General features: G+C 44.3%; 1 long non-coding RNA gene across 1 annotated transcript; it reads left to right on the top strand.

Moving 5' to 3' along the window:
• The first annotated feature begins 10102 nt into the window (after positions 1–10102).
• LOC128424047 (uncharacterized) lies at positions 10103–12274 on the top strand. Its single transcript, XR_008332916.1, has 2 exons — positions 10103–10542; positions 11529–12274. It is a non-coding gene; the product is annotated as an uncharacterized LOC128424047 (long non-coding RNA).
• Positions 12275–12728: the final 454 nt, after the last annotated feature.

Below are 12728 nucleotides of genomic sequence, written 5' to 3'. Positions count from 1 at the left end.
TCCTTGGGTCCTGCTTGCAGCTTTCCCATAGTCATCTGGTTGGCCACTGAGAGAACAGGATAATGGACTAGAAGGGACACTGAGTCAAGCCAGCAGGCTCTTTTATATTCTTACTGTTCACCTAGTCCAGCACCTTTTTTCACAGTGACCAACCAGATGCCTCTGAAAATCCAACAAAGAGGGAATGAACACAATAGGGTCTCCTGTTCTTCACCCTAGAAGCATTTCAGAAACACATTGCCTGTGAACCTGAAATTTGCACAAAATCACCACCACTTCTTGTGACCATCAATTACATAATTCAAGAGTTGGATGGCTTCAGGCCTGCAGGATGTTCAAATTGTTACCACACTACAGATTTATATCAAACAGTTTTATTTTTGATGTTTGTAAAAGTAATTCCTTGCATAGAATGAGCCTTCCTCACAGCTGCAACACAGAGTCAATGTTTTCCATTGAGCTACCCAGCATGACCCCAATATATTCCTGGTTACAGTCACCACCAGCTGATAAAATTGTAGAGTTAGAAGGGAGCTTGAGGGTAATGTGGTCCAGCCCCCTGCAATGCAGGGATCTCAGCTAAAGAGCATCTATAACAGATGGCCAAAAATATACAGTTGTCCCTCCCTGAAGCAAAGAGTGTGACACACTGTTCTCAGCCACCTCAGTCAGTAGTAAGAAATCACTTGTCCTCGTCAGCAAGATCCCCTACTCCATTGTGGAGATGCTTCAAGTTTTAAGTATGGCCTTGTTGCTCTCAATTCTCCTTTGGAGAGCCAGTGTGGTGTAGTGGTTAAGAACGATAGACTTGTAATCTGGGGAACCGGGTTCACGTCTCCGCTCCTCCATATGCAGCTGCTGGGTGACCTTGGGCCAGTCACACTTCTCTGAAGTCTCTCAGCCCCACTCACCTCACAGAGGGTTTGTTGTGGGGGAGGAAGGGAAAGGAGAATGTTACCGCTTTGAGACTCCTTTGGGTAGTGATAAAGCAGGATATCAAATCCAAACTCTTCTTCTTCTTTCGCACCCCAACTCCATTCTAGAGCCCCATTTGCACTATATGTTCAAAGCTGTATCATAACACCTCAAGCACTCATGGCCTCCCACAAAAGAATCCCAGAAGCTGTAGCCTGCCCAGGGTGCTGAATGTTGTTAGGAACCCCCTTATTCTCACAGAGCTACTCTTCCCATCAATGTATACATAAGATTAGGATCCTGCTCTCCTCACAGGGTGCATAACTTTACACTTATATTGCACAAGATTTGCCATGTTGTTTCCATTCATGTTGTTTGGAGACATATCAGAACTCTTCACTATTTGCTTGGGTATTCAACACCGTGAATAATGTTGATGTCATTTGGTTACATCATGCCCATTCCTAACTAGGGGTCATTTCTGAATACGCTGAATGTACAGATCCTGATACAGATCCTTGGGTGAACCCACATCCTATCTCCCGTTCTGTAAGAACTGCTATTTTTTTCTCTGTTTCTGGTTCCCCCCAACCCCAGTGCTAATCCATAAACAAGTACTAATCCATAAGAGGACTGACCATCTTGTCCCATGATTGCTAAGTTTATTCAGGAGGCTTTGGAAAGGAATCGTCAGGCTTCAGGGAATCCTATCCCTCCCACCATGACAGCCAAGAAGCAGATAAACAAGAAGAGTTCTTACTAAGTAGTTTATTCAATATTCACAGAGAGACACGAAGGAATGTTGTCTCTCTTAGATAATGGCGTTGCCACCCCCTCAGTCTCTCCTATTCTATGTCATCCCTCCACCGGCTGATCTGTGCTTTCTGCCTCTGAGCTTTCTGTTCTACTACTCTCAATGCATGCCTGGTCCTGGGAGGGGGCGGTCAGGAATGCTTTCTAGAGGCACTGAGTCTGTCAGCTGTCTCTCCCCTGGTGTTTCTTCTTCCTGCTGCTCTCCCAATATTTCCCAGCTCCTCCCCTCTGCAGCCTTTGAACTATGACCTTCTGCAAACCACTGATCTAGATCTATACTGTTCTCCTCTTCTCAGGAAGGTTCAGGAAGGGAGGGGGTGTTGGTCCCCACCATTCCTCCTCAGTCCAGTCCCTTACAGGAATTTTGTTAAAACCTTTTCAGAAGTCCAAAGACATGCCTAGGTGCAACACTTCATGTCTGTGGCAATCTCAAAGCTGAACCTTCTAAAGTTGAAGCCAAATCTTCCACATATTTCTTTTATGAAGGTCAATCATCAGTAATGTAGGTCTGAAAACTATATCTGTAATGACAGATGGTTTTAATGTTGCACTGTACCCAAATATTAGGCTCAAATTAGGTTAAAGTGGGGACGTGGGTAGCGCTGTGGGTTAAACCACAGAGCCTAGGACTTGATGATCAGAAGGTCGGCGGTTCGAATCCCCGCGAAGGGGTGAGCTCCCATTGCTCAGTCCTTGCTCCTGCCAACCTAGAAGTTTAAAACCTAGCAGTTCTGGTTCGCCAGAAGCAGCTTAGTCATGCTGGCCACATGACTCGTAAGCTCCCTCGGCCAATAAAGCAAGATGAGCGCCACAACCCCAGAGTCGGCCATGACTGGACCTAATGGTCAGGGGTCCCTTTACCTTTACCTAGGTTGAAGTATACACTTACCTGAGAGTAAGGGAATTGTGCTGTCATACCCTTCAACATTTCTGCAATGAAAATAGGGACATCCTATTATTATTATTATTATTATTATTATTATTATTATTATTATACTCCACCCATCTGACTGGGTTGCCACAGCCACCTCTAGGCAGCTTCCCACATATACAAAAACATAATATTTTTTTTAAAAAAACTTCTCTATACAGTATAGTTACTTATCTCCTTGGCTCTGGGGGTCGCATAACTCCATACCCTCCCTCATTTCTCCAATGAAAATAGGGATGTCCTAAGGAAGAGCGGGACATTTCAAGATCAAATCAGAAACCAGGATGGCTTCTGTAAATCTGATACTGTCCCTGGAAAACAGGGATACTTGGAGGCTTGTTTAGTCTAGAAAAAAGTCTCATGTGCATAAATGATGATAGGCCTCAGGTCAGTTGGGCATTTAGTAGCATTAAAATTGTAATATATTTCATGAAGATCTACCAGTTTATCCCATTTTAACCAGGTTATAGCATCCCCTTCCCTCCCTCCCAACAGCTGTATCAAATTACTACAACCACCACCGGTCCAAGGTAGGGATGGCTTGATCAGTGACTAAAACAATATAATTTGAATCCCTGGAAATTCATCTCTGTTGACAATGAGACTGAAAGGATAATAGTTCATTTGGCTTTTCATGATCAGAGCAAAATGAGGCACAGATTGGTAAGAGGCCAGAGGAGTAATTCTTGTACTACACTCAGTTGAAGGTAAAGGTAAAGGGACCCCTGGCCATTAAATCCAGTCATGGACAACTCTGGGGTCGCAGCGCTCATCTCGCTTTATTGGCCGAGGGAGCCGGCGTACAGCTTCCGGGTCATGTGGCCAGCATGACTAAGCCGCTTCTGGTGAACCAGAGCAGCGCACGGAAATGCCATTTACCTTCCTGCCGCAGCAGTACCTATTTATCTACCTGCACTTTGATGTGCTTTCGAACTGCTTAGGTTGGCAGGAGCAGGGACCAAGCAACGGGAGCTCCCCCTGTTGCAGGGATCCGAACTGCCGACCTCCTGATTGGCAAGTCCTAGGCTCAGTGGTTTAACCCACAGAGCGTCCCAACACTATGTTGAACTGCCCCTATAAAGGTGTTTTGAAATTCTATCCCTATTAGCATACTGTATTATGATTACCAAGTTTGAATATCCATCTCTAGCTGCTACTTTTTTCTCACATGCTATTTAAAGAAAAGGGAAAATCCACAGGTTGGATTATGAAGTGTCATTCTTTTGGTTTGTTATTTAAGCATGCATTTGCACTGTGAATGTTGTGAAATACTGAGAGTGTCATATATGATTGCCTTTACTGAAAATCAAAATGCTCTTGCAAAGTAAAGAAAAAGAGTATCTAACTCTCTATGGAAACCTTTAAAATATTTTGATAAAACATTATCAAAAATAATTCTATATGTTATTAAAAGTTCGAGGTGCTTAGAATCAAGCTGTGTATTGTACACATTTTAACTCAAGGGCCTTTGAAGAAAGACTGGAGGAAACTGGAAAAGATTTGCATCTCAGTTAAAAGGAAAACAGTTAAAAGGGGCAGCTAGAAAAGAGCCACAGATTTAACTCAGTCCAAGATCAGAAATATCCCCACATACTGGCAGGATTTATGAGCTGGGCTCACAAGACAGAGTTTTGTTTTGAATCCCACAAACACGAAGCAATGGTTTTAAAAAGTGAGCATGTGCAGAGCGATTCACCCATGAAAACCCACAGTCTACTCTCCCAAACCTGGGATTATGGACAGGGCTTTGGGGAGAGTGAGCATGACCCACAGGAAGCAGAAATTGCATCCCTCCTATTTCAAATAAATGAAACACCAGATAAATGATATAAGGCAATTTGCAGTGCATAGTCACACCTTAGCACTTCAGTTAAGTCTGGACAGTCTTTGGAAACTGACCATTAGTTTGCTAAGGTGAGAAGACAATCCTTTTACTATACTTACTTGGAGAGAGAGAGAGAGAGCTGTTGTCACTGTTCCATTTTGTATACAAATTAGGGCATTTATTCAGTTCCTTTATTTTAGATGGAGGCCTGCTGCATGCAAGGAATTTTTGGAATCAGTTTGTTGCCGTATTTCCCTACATTCAGCAGACAGATTGAGAGCAAGGTATTTGCAGAGATAAACTAGAACTCCACTTGCATTCATAAAATGGGTTCAGCAAAGATTCATTCTTCTCCTTGTTATTTGACACACCAAAGAGTAGCTCTTCTCCAAAACAACAGGAATAAACCTTCTAATAAACTGTGGAGCTCAGTCAAGCATTGCTACAAATATAGCGTGGTTTTTCAGAAAATGTAAATAACATTTTAAAAGGCAAACAAGCAAAGAAGAAAATCTTTCTCTGTGGGAAGTCCAGCAACTCTAATGGCATTTACTCAGGGGAAACTTAAATAAGAAAAGATGCACCCTGGCATTTTAAATGGCACACTCCTGCATTCTGTGGTGCCTTACAATGACAACACCTATCACAGAAGTAGCATGTGAGGGCCTGAAAATCACTTTCTAATATCACATGGATATTGTCTATGTTGGCCAAAAACAGTCATTTCCAAGCTTCCTACCATCTGTCAAGCAACACTTTCAGTCTTAATCCATCAATCAAGGGTGCTCTGCACTCCTCTGTAACTTCAGTACATTGCAGACAATTCGGGGGCACGTCCAAGTATGGTGACCAGAACAGTAAGGTGTTCAGAAAACAAGTTCCATATGCAATGGTTGAAGGAGCTGAGTATATTCACCTTGCAGAAGAGAAGATCATGGAAGACATAATAGCAGCCTTCCCATATCTAAAATTACAGCCACAATGAAAGGGAAAGGACATCAGAGTTGGTGCTATAAAACTCTTCAACAACCGTCAGAAGATATTTGAGTGGTCCACCATCAGTCAGTATTGCATGTGTGAGTAGTAGTAGTAGTAGTAGTAGTAATAATAATAATAATAATAATAATAATAATAATAATAATAATAATTTATTACTTATACCCTGCCCATCTGGCTGGGTTTCCCCAGTCACTCTGGGTGCCTCCAGCCACTCTAGGCCACTCTTGACTGAAGCTGGTTTTCTGCTGACATTTATACTCCTTCCTGATTATCAGCTCCCTGCCTTCCCACAGCCAAGACGAAAGTGAGGAATGAGATTTCTGAATGGTGGGGCCCTGGGTGTGAAAACATGGCATAAGCCAAGGAATGGCTGCAGGTAGTGTCACTGGGCAAAGAGATCTTAGCACTTTGAACTGTGCCTGGAATTTGTGCTTGGGAATCAGTGGGGTTATTTTAAGACTGGTGAAGTATGTTCTGTTTGTCAGATTCCAATCAGAAATCTACCCACCATCATTTTAATCAAATGATACTTCTCATCTGTCTTCAAAGGCAGCTCCATGTACTATACACTGCAATAATCCAAATGGTATATTACGAACACGTGGATAACTGTGGCCATGACACATCTGTCCAGCACTCAGCCAATCCTACTCCAAAAATACAGCTACAGCAAAGAAGTCCCCGCCCCCCCATGTATCTTTGGGCAGAAAAAAGTTATGACTGGTGTTTGAATTGTACAGGGACAACCTCTTCTCCAACCCCTGCAGGAAAGGCTCCTACTCCAGCTGTTGTTATGAGGAGTGACCAACAGTCTCAGTACTGGCCTGACTTGAAGGGCAGTCTGAGCATGCTCAGAGCTATTTTCTTGAAAGCTACACCTCAAAATACATTTTTTGTAGCTAACCAGGAGAAGGGATTTGGTTACAAGTTTGAGCAGCTTGGGTTTATTTTTTAGTTGATTGTTAAGAGAGAGCAATGGTGACCCAGGTGAGTATCTTTCTACAATATTTATGTTTTACTTAATAATTCACATTCAGTTTTGAGAAGAATTTGGAGGGGAAATGGTGGCTTTTGTGTGCATTGCAACTTTCAACACTTAGGTTTTATTGGAACTGCAAGGTTAGTGTATGTTTCTAGGCTTGAGAGAAGTATGGCTGTCTAGCAATCCTGAAGACTCCAGCTACAAAAGCTGAGGTTGATGAAGAAGCCAGAGACCACCTAGAGTTGTGAATCCTGGAAGACCCATTCTCTGCACGGCAGACCTTTTTCCTCCTAGCCTTGGAGGGCAGGGCCCTGACTGACTCCAGCTACAAAAGCTGAGGCTGCTGAACAGAATATTGGGCTAGGGTATTGTCTGGGGGGGTTGTTGGGGAGGTGCTGTTATTGATATTATTTTGTGTGTATTTATTTTAGATCTTAAGATTTATGTGGAAATTATTCAATTTGGTTTTGTATTTTTATATGGTATTGTTTGTAACTACTTTTGTTATGTTGTAATTATGTGTGTTTTCATGTTGTAAGCCGCCTTGAGCATAGCTTGAACTATGGAAAGGCGGCATACAAATAAAATTACTTATCATGTACGTATGTAGGTTTAAAAAATGTTGTGTGTGCGTGCATGTTTGGCTACTGTGAAAAGAAGATGTGGTACTAGATGGGCCTTTGGCCTGCTTCAGGAGACCCCTTCTTACAGTGGTGGTTATACTGTTTATACAAAAGTTGAGTAATGTGGGATCACCTTACTCAATACAAGTAGAGGTTCCTCATTTGATGACACAGGTGCACTCAGAGCATGCTTAAGTCATTTTTCCCCAAGTCTCATAGTTCCTAATCATGACTCCTCTTATAGGAGCCAACTCCTAGGGGCTGTGAGGGCTTCGGCCCCCACAAAATTGATAGGCATTGCCATTCAATTGGTGTGTGTACACCATGTCATGTGATTGATTATGTGGGGTGGGGCTTACCAGCCCCCCCCCAATATTTTATTCAGGTTGGTACCCTTGACTCCTCTGCTCAAGTCTGTCTGTGAGCAGAGGCTGTGATTTGTGGTGAGTGGTCAGTGGTGCTAATACATAATCTCTGAATCACACTTTGGGGAGAATAATCCCTGAAGACACCAGGGATTGAACCTTGCGTGGGATGTAACCCACTGGGAGCAGTCAAGTACAACATTCCTTGTAATGCTAGAGAAGACATGTGAGGGAATGTTTGGTTCAGCCAGTCGAAACTTCCTCTTCCTCCTGGCTGAAGCATCCTTCCTTTTGCATGTGATAGAAGGTGGGTATGACCTAACCTGTCCAGGTAACAAAAGGACGGGTGACGCAGCACACCTCTCTCTTTTTCACTTCCTTCGTCGTTTGAGCAGCTTTTAGCTAGAACTGCTCTGCTAGTTCTCAGCTAGCAGAAGCACCAGGATTATCCCTCTATATGGAGTAGATCCACATGTACATATTTGTAACTAAGTCTGCCTTCAGGGATCCAACTGTGAACTGATGTAAGTAAACTTCTTTTATTGACTTTGAATAAGGTTGTGGCGTCTTTATTCTTTTAAGAGGGATTCAAGGGAACTTACCAGGAATGTACAATTCAATCTGAAGACAGACTGAATTGTATAATAGTGAGAGGCTTACACAAGCCTGCAACCAGCTATCTGCTGTGCATGTAAAAGGGGAATGTAAACTCTGCTAAGTAAAGGAACTTGCTAGCACAAGTTAGGAAGGATATTAATAAACAATAAACCTCTCCTGCCACCCTGAACATTCCCACACCTTGGACCCGGTGCATATAATGCAGATGCTCTAATCCTGAGCTGTGGTGAGCTCGATCATTGGTTTCATGTAGAGGTCAAATAGAGGTCAAACAAGACGAAACAGAGTCCCATGACATACCAAAGCCATACTAATAAGGGGCAGAGCAATAGTTGCCCTGCACCATCTTCCAGAAATGGTCATCCAAATAGGCTGGAATTACTCAAGTACATTGTCCCCAGTCCCCACCACAGACAACTAGAGCAAAATTATATCAGTGGCTTGGGTTTGGGTAACCTGGAGAATGGAGTCCAAGCATCACTTTCATCACAGACTTCTTGTTGACCTTGATCAATTCAAAGTATCATCAGTAAAACTGAAATAAATGAGACGCCTCTTGGAAAGGGAAATATATATTTTTAAATTCTCTTAACCGCCCCCTCCAGTGAACCTGATTTGCAGTAAACTTGAAACAAATGAAAGGCAAGACTTGTTCACACCAAGCATAATTCATAATTCACTTGTGGGGTTCAATGTGTGCAGTGTTGGCTTTGAATTTTGGGGATGCAGGTTCAAATCTTGCTTCAGCCACAGAGCTCACACTGGGTGACCAGGGGCCAATAGCTATCTCAACAACCTAGGCTACTTCAGCCATGGAAGAAGTTTAGGCTAAAAATGAATTTTATAATAATGAAGTATGCTAATGGCTGTGCCTACTGGTTTTTATAAAGGGATTAGACAAATATAGTATGAGCCCACCTCTTGTATTCTCTTTGCAAAGCCCTTTGCAAATTTGGTATTGCAATGATGGGCTGGAAATCAGGGATGCTGTCAGGCAGTGATTCAGGGGAGCTGAGCCCTGGATCTTGTGTGACGGGCTCTCCTATCCCTCCTTTTCAAAAACAACTTTGTTTAGTGGGTGGCTGGGTGCTGATGAGACCCACACCCACCACCATAATTTCCCAGATGCAGACTTTACATGTAAAGTAACATATGCAAGCGGTATGCAAATTTGTGTCATAGGTCTGTGCCACAATCCTTTGAGTACTTAGCAACACCTCTGCTGCAGATACCCCATCCAAAGGTACTTTAGCATCAAATGTGAGCATGCTCATCATTGCCACTACATGCATGGGGAATCCAGGTAAGTTGGCTTGTCTACAGCGCTTAATTTGAGCGAAGTTCAACCCTGGAGCCACTTCAGCGCCTAATTCCAGAACACGTGGACTGGAATCAGTTGGGGGCAAGTTTCTTATCAGCGTGCTGATCATTTGCAGAAGAAAGTGCCTCTGCACATGTGCAAAGTCCTCTAGCTCCCGAACTCCTGAGTCACCACAAACCCCCCTCTACAGTTGTAGAGCCTGGCACCTCTCCTTTCAGAAATTAAGCGCAGTTCATCCGGAGCGTGTTACGGACACCGGCAACCCTTTCCACTAAACTGAATTTTTTGGCTGCTCGGGCCGCCGGTGGAAAATCCGAACACTTCTGCACGACCTCATTCTCTTTAGGCGGGCACTTCTCGTCCTTCGGTTTGGTGGGTTGTGTGCAAGAGACTGTCATCGCTGCCCTGAAAGGTAGAGTTGCTCTTCATGGTCAGCGACCACCGACAAAAATAAAGTAAAATAAAGTGCCTGTTTCACGTGGATGTCCGGATATCAGAAGGAAAGTAAATCCAAGCTTTCTTGTCTTAAGGAGGGCGCCTGGGGGGAGTGGAAACGGGGTGGATGAGTTTGATTATTATTATTAATAGTGATGAGGATGCTAAATATAGCGCATGGGCAGTATGGGTGCCGCCCCTCCCCTCAGTCCCCCTCCCCACCATTTCCATCTGTGTAAATTCCAGATCTCCGCCTCCGCCTCCTCTCATTTATCACAAAGGCTCGTCCAAACTGCTGTCTTCTTGCGCCCCCCACTGCTGACGAGCCGCAGAGATCAAAAGGAGCCACACAGCCCATTTCTCTCTTCCCTTTCCTTCCCTCTCTCCCTCCCGGCACTGAGGGCTCCGTTTGGCGGCCAGGCTTTGCTTTTGTGCGCGCGTTTGCTGCCTCTCCCCGGAGCGACTTCTCTTTCCCCTGCAAAAGAAACCTCCTGCAACTTTGCCAAGGAGGAGAGGAGAGGAAAGGACGACGGCGCAAAGATATTCCGAGTCCTTCCTGGACTGCAGAGCTTGGCAACGGAGCCTTTCCAGGTGGGGACCGATTCCTGGACGACCCCCGGGAGCGAAATTTGGGCTAGTCTAACGGGTCCGATTGCCAAGCAAAGTCTGAAACGGCCCGAAATTTCCACGCTTAGCCCATTTCTTTGGAGGAAAGGTGAGAAACGGGGGTTTCTTTGTTTCTGTTTCTTGGGGGGTGGGGTGGTTTTTTTTTTAAAGTAACAGGAAAATAGTAATGGTGAAGATCTAGGGCAGGAACCCGTTTGCCCCCATCCAAGATATTTGTTGAACTCCAACACCCAAGTATGGCCAAGGGTCAAAGGTCATGGGAGCTGCAGTCCACCTGTCTAGAGGGCCACAAGTTCGCCATCCCTGACTTAGAGAGGTGACTTCAGCAATGGACGATATGTGCTTCTTTTATATTTCAGGCACTCGGCTTTGTTCTCATTAACCTGCAGAAAGCTCAGATTTTCAGGAACCGAATTAAGGCAGACTCTGCTGGTCCTTTGTTTTTAAGAGTATCTGAGCCCTTACACTCAATCATTACCTATCATCATCATCATCATCATCATCATCTCTGTACTAAGGCATAGGAGAAATATTTTGTGTAAATCCAAAACTTGTCGCAACACAGTCAAGGGACCAAAGTCTGATGTCAGCAAAATTATACACAGCCAGTAAGAGAGCATAGAAGGGATCCCTTAAGACTGATTCATCACTATTTGACTCCCCTCGATCAGCTTGCATTACTCACCATTGCAGTGGTAAAAAGAGGGGGTTTTCTCCAGCTATTGTAGCTATATTCTATTTCCGCTGTCAGAACCAGTATGCCTCTTAATATCAGTTGCTGGGCTTCACAAACCGGGAGAGTATTGCTCCGCTCAGGACCTGATTTGGGGCATCTTGCTGGCCACTGTAAGAACAAGATGCTGACTAGATGACTCTGTGGCCTGATCCAGCCGGACTCTTCTTACGTCGCTGCCCTTTTAATGAAGGATTATTGGCAAAGGGGAATTCTGACTCGCTTTAGCGACTGTGAAGCCCCAGTCCCCATTCACACAAAGCATTACCGGTAAGGTATGTGGTGTAAGATGCTGATCTATCTATCCCAATGTTATTTTCTTGTCTAATCCTGTTCTTCAGTCCTACCCACAAACCAGTAAGGCCGAAGCACTGGACTTCATCATTTAGAGCAGCTGAGTCTTCTGGGCGGCGTACGGTGGACACGGAACCGTCAGCGATTCACAGGTCGCGCAGCCTAGAGACCCTTTGAGCGCTTTTGGGCCAGTCTGTCTGCCTTTCTCTGCCTCTGCCTCAGTTTGTCTTCTCTGAAATGGGAATGTTAATCGTCTAGGATTGCCGGATTGCCTCGAGAGTAAGATGCAAACTGCGAGGCGCGTTGTATGGCCTGCGCAAAACAAAACCTAGCGAAACGCTCGCTGGAGCCGAAGCTCAACGCTTGAGGAACTCGGAAATCAATCCCACTGTTTTCAATGAGGTTTCCTCGCTAGCAGGCGTGTTTAGCGTTGTAGCAGAATCCCAGTGGCAGAATTAAAAGAACTGTTGCATTGAAGCCAGTGGGACTTTAAGGACTTAACTTGGCCTGGGCTTTCGCGCCCAGTTTAATTTCGGGCTCATCTGACTGAGAGATGGACGGCTGACGTCAGATATCAGTAACAAAGAGCCCGGCGGCCCCTGAAAGACCAGCACATTTTGGATGGCATTTGCTAGTCTCTCAGGTGCCGCGGGACCCTTTCTTTTGTTTTGGTGCAACCGACTAACATGGCTACCCGCCCTGAAGCAGAAATGTATCCAACACACTTCCGCGTATTTGAATGGACGTGCTGTAACGGCATGGTAATAAAATCTGCTTTTCCATTCATTTTAAACTGTTTATTTGAAAGGTGTTTTTTTATTACGCGCGTGCGTGCGTGTTTGCTCGTTCAAAGCCCCGAGTCCAATTTTAATCATTCCTTTATTGTTTTACTGTTGGTAATTAGGGTAATTTATTAAAGCAAACAAACTTCGAAACTAATTGCATCTGGCTTTTCCCTCTTGCATAAGTGTATATCCGAACCTCGCTCCTTTCTACATTTCTAGGTGGCTTCTGTGGGGTGTGTGAAGAACTCTGAAGGAAATGAATAGCCCCAGCCTGGAATAAAATCCCTCCCCTAAAAAAAAAACCTACCCCCCCCCCAGGATACCACGTTTATACTACAGTAGGACGATAGAAAAGCATTTTCCTAGTTGCAGTTGGTGGAACAAGAAATATCTACCAATACCAAAGGTGTGGGGGGAGTCACACTGATTTTTAATGTCCACTTTTTTTCTTGAATATGAAAG

Source organism: Podarcis raffonei, chromosome 12, assembly GCF_027172205.1.
Source record: "Podarcis raffonei isolate rPodRaf1 chromosome 12, rPodRaf1.pri, whole genome shotgun sequence".
NCBI lineage: Eukaryota > Metazoa > Chordata > Lepidosauria > Squamata > Lacertidae > Podarcis > Podarcis raffonei.
Note: the sequence above shows the minus strand (reverse complement) of the source record. Positions and strands in the feature narration are given on the sequence as shown.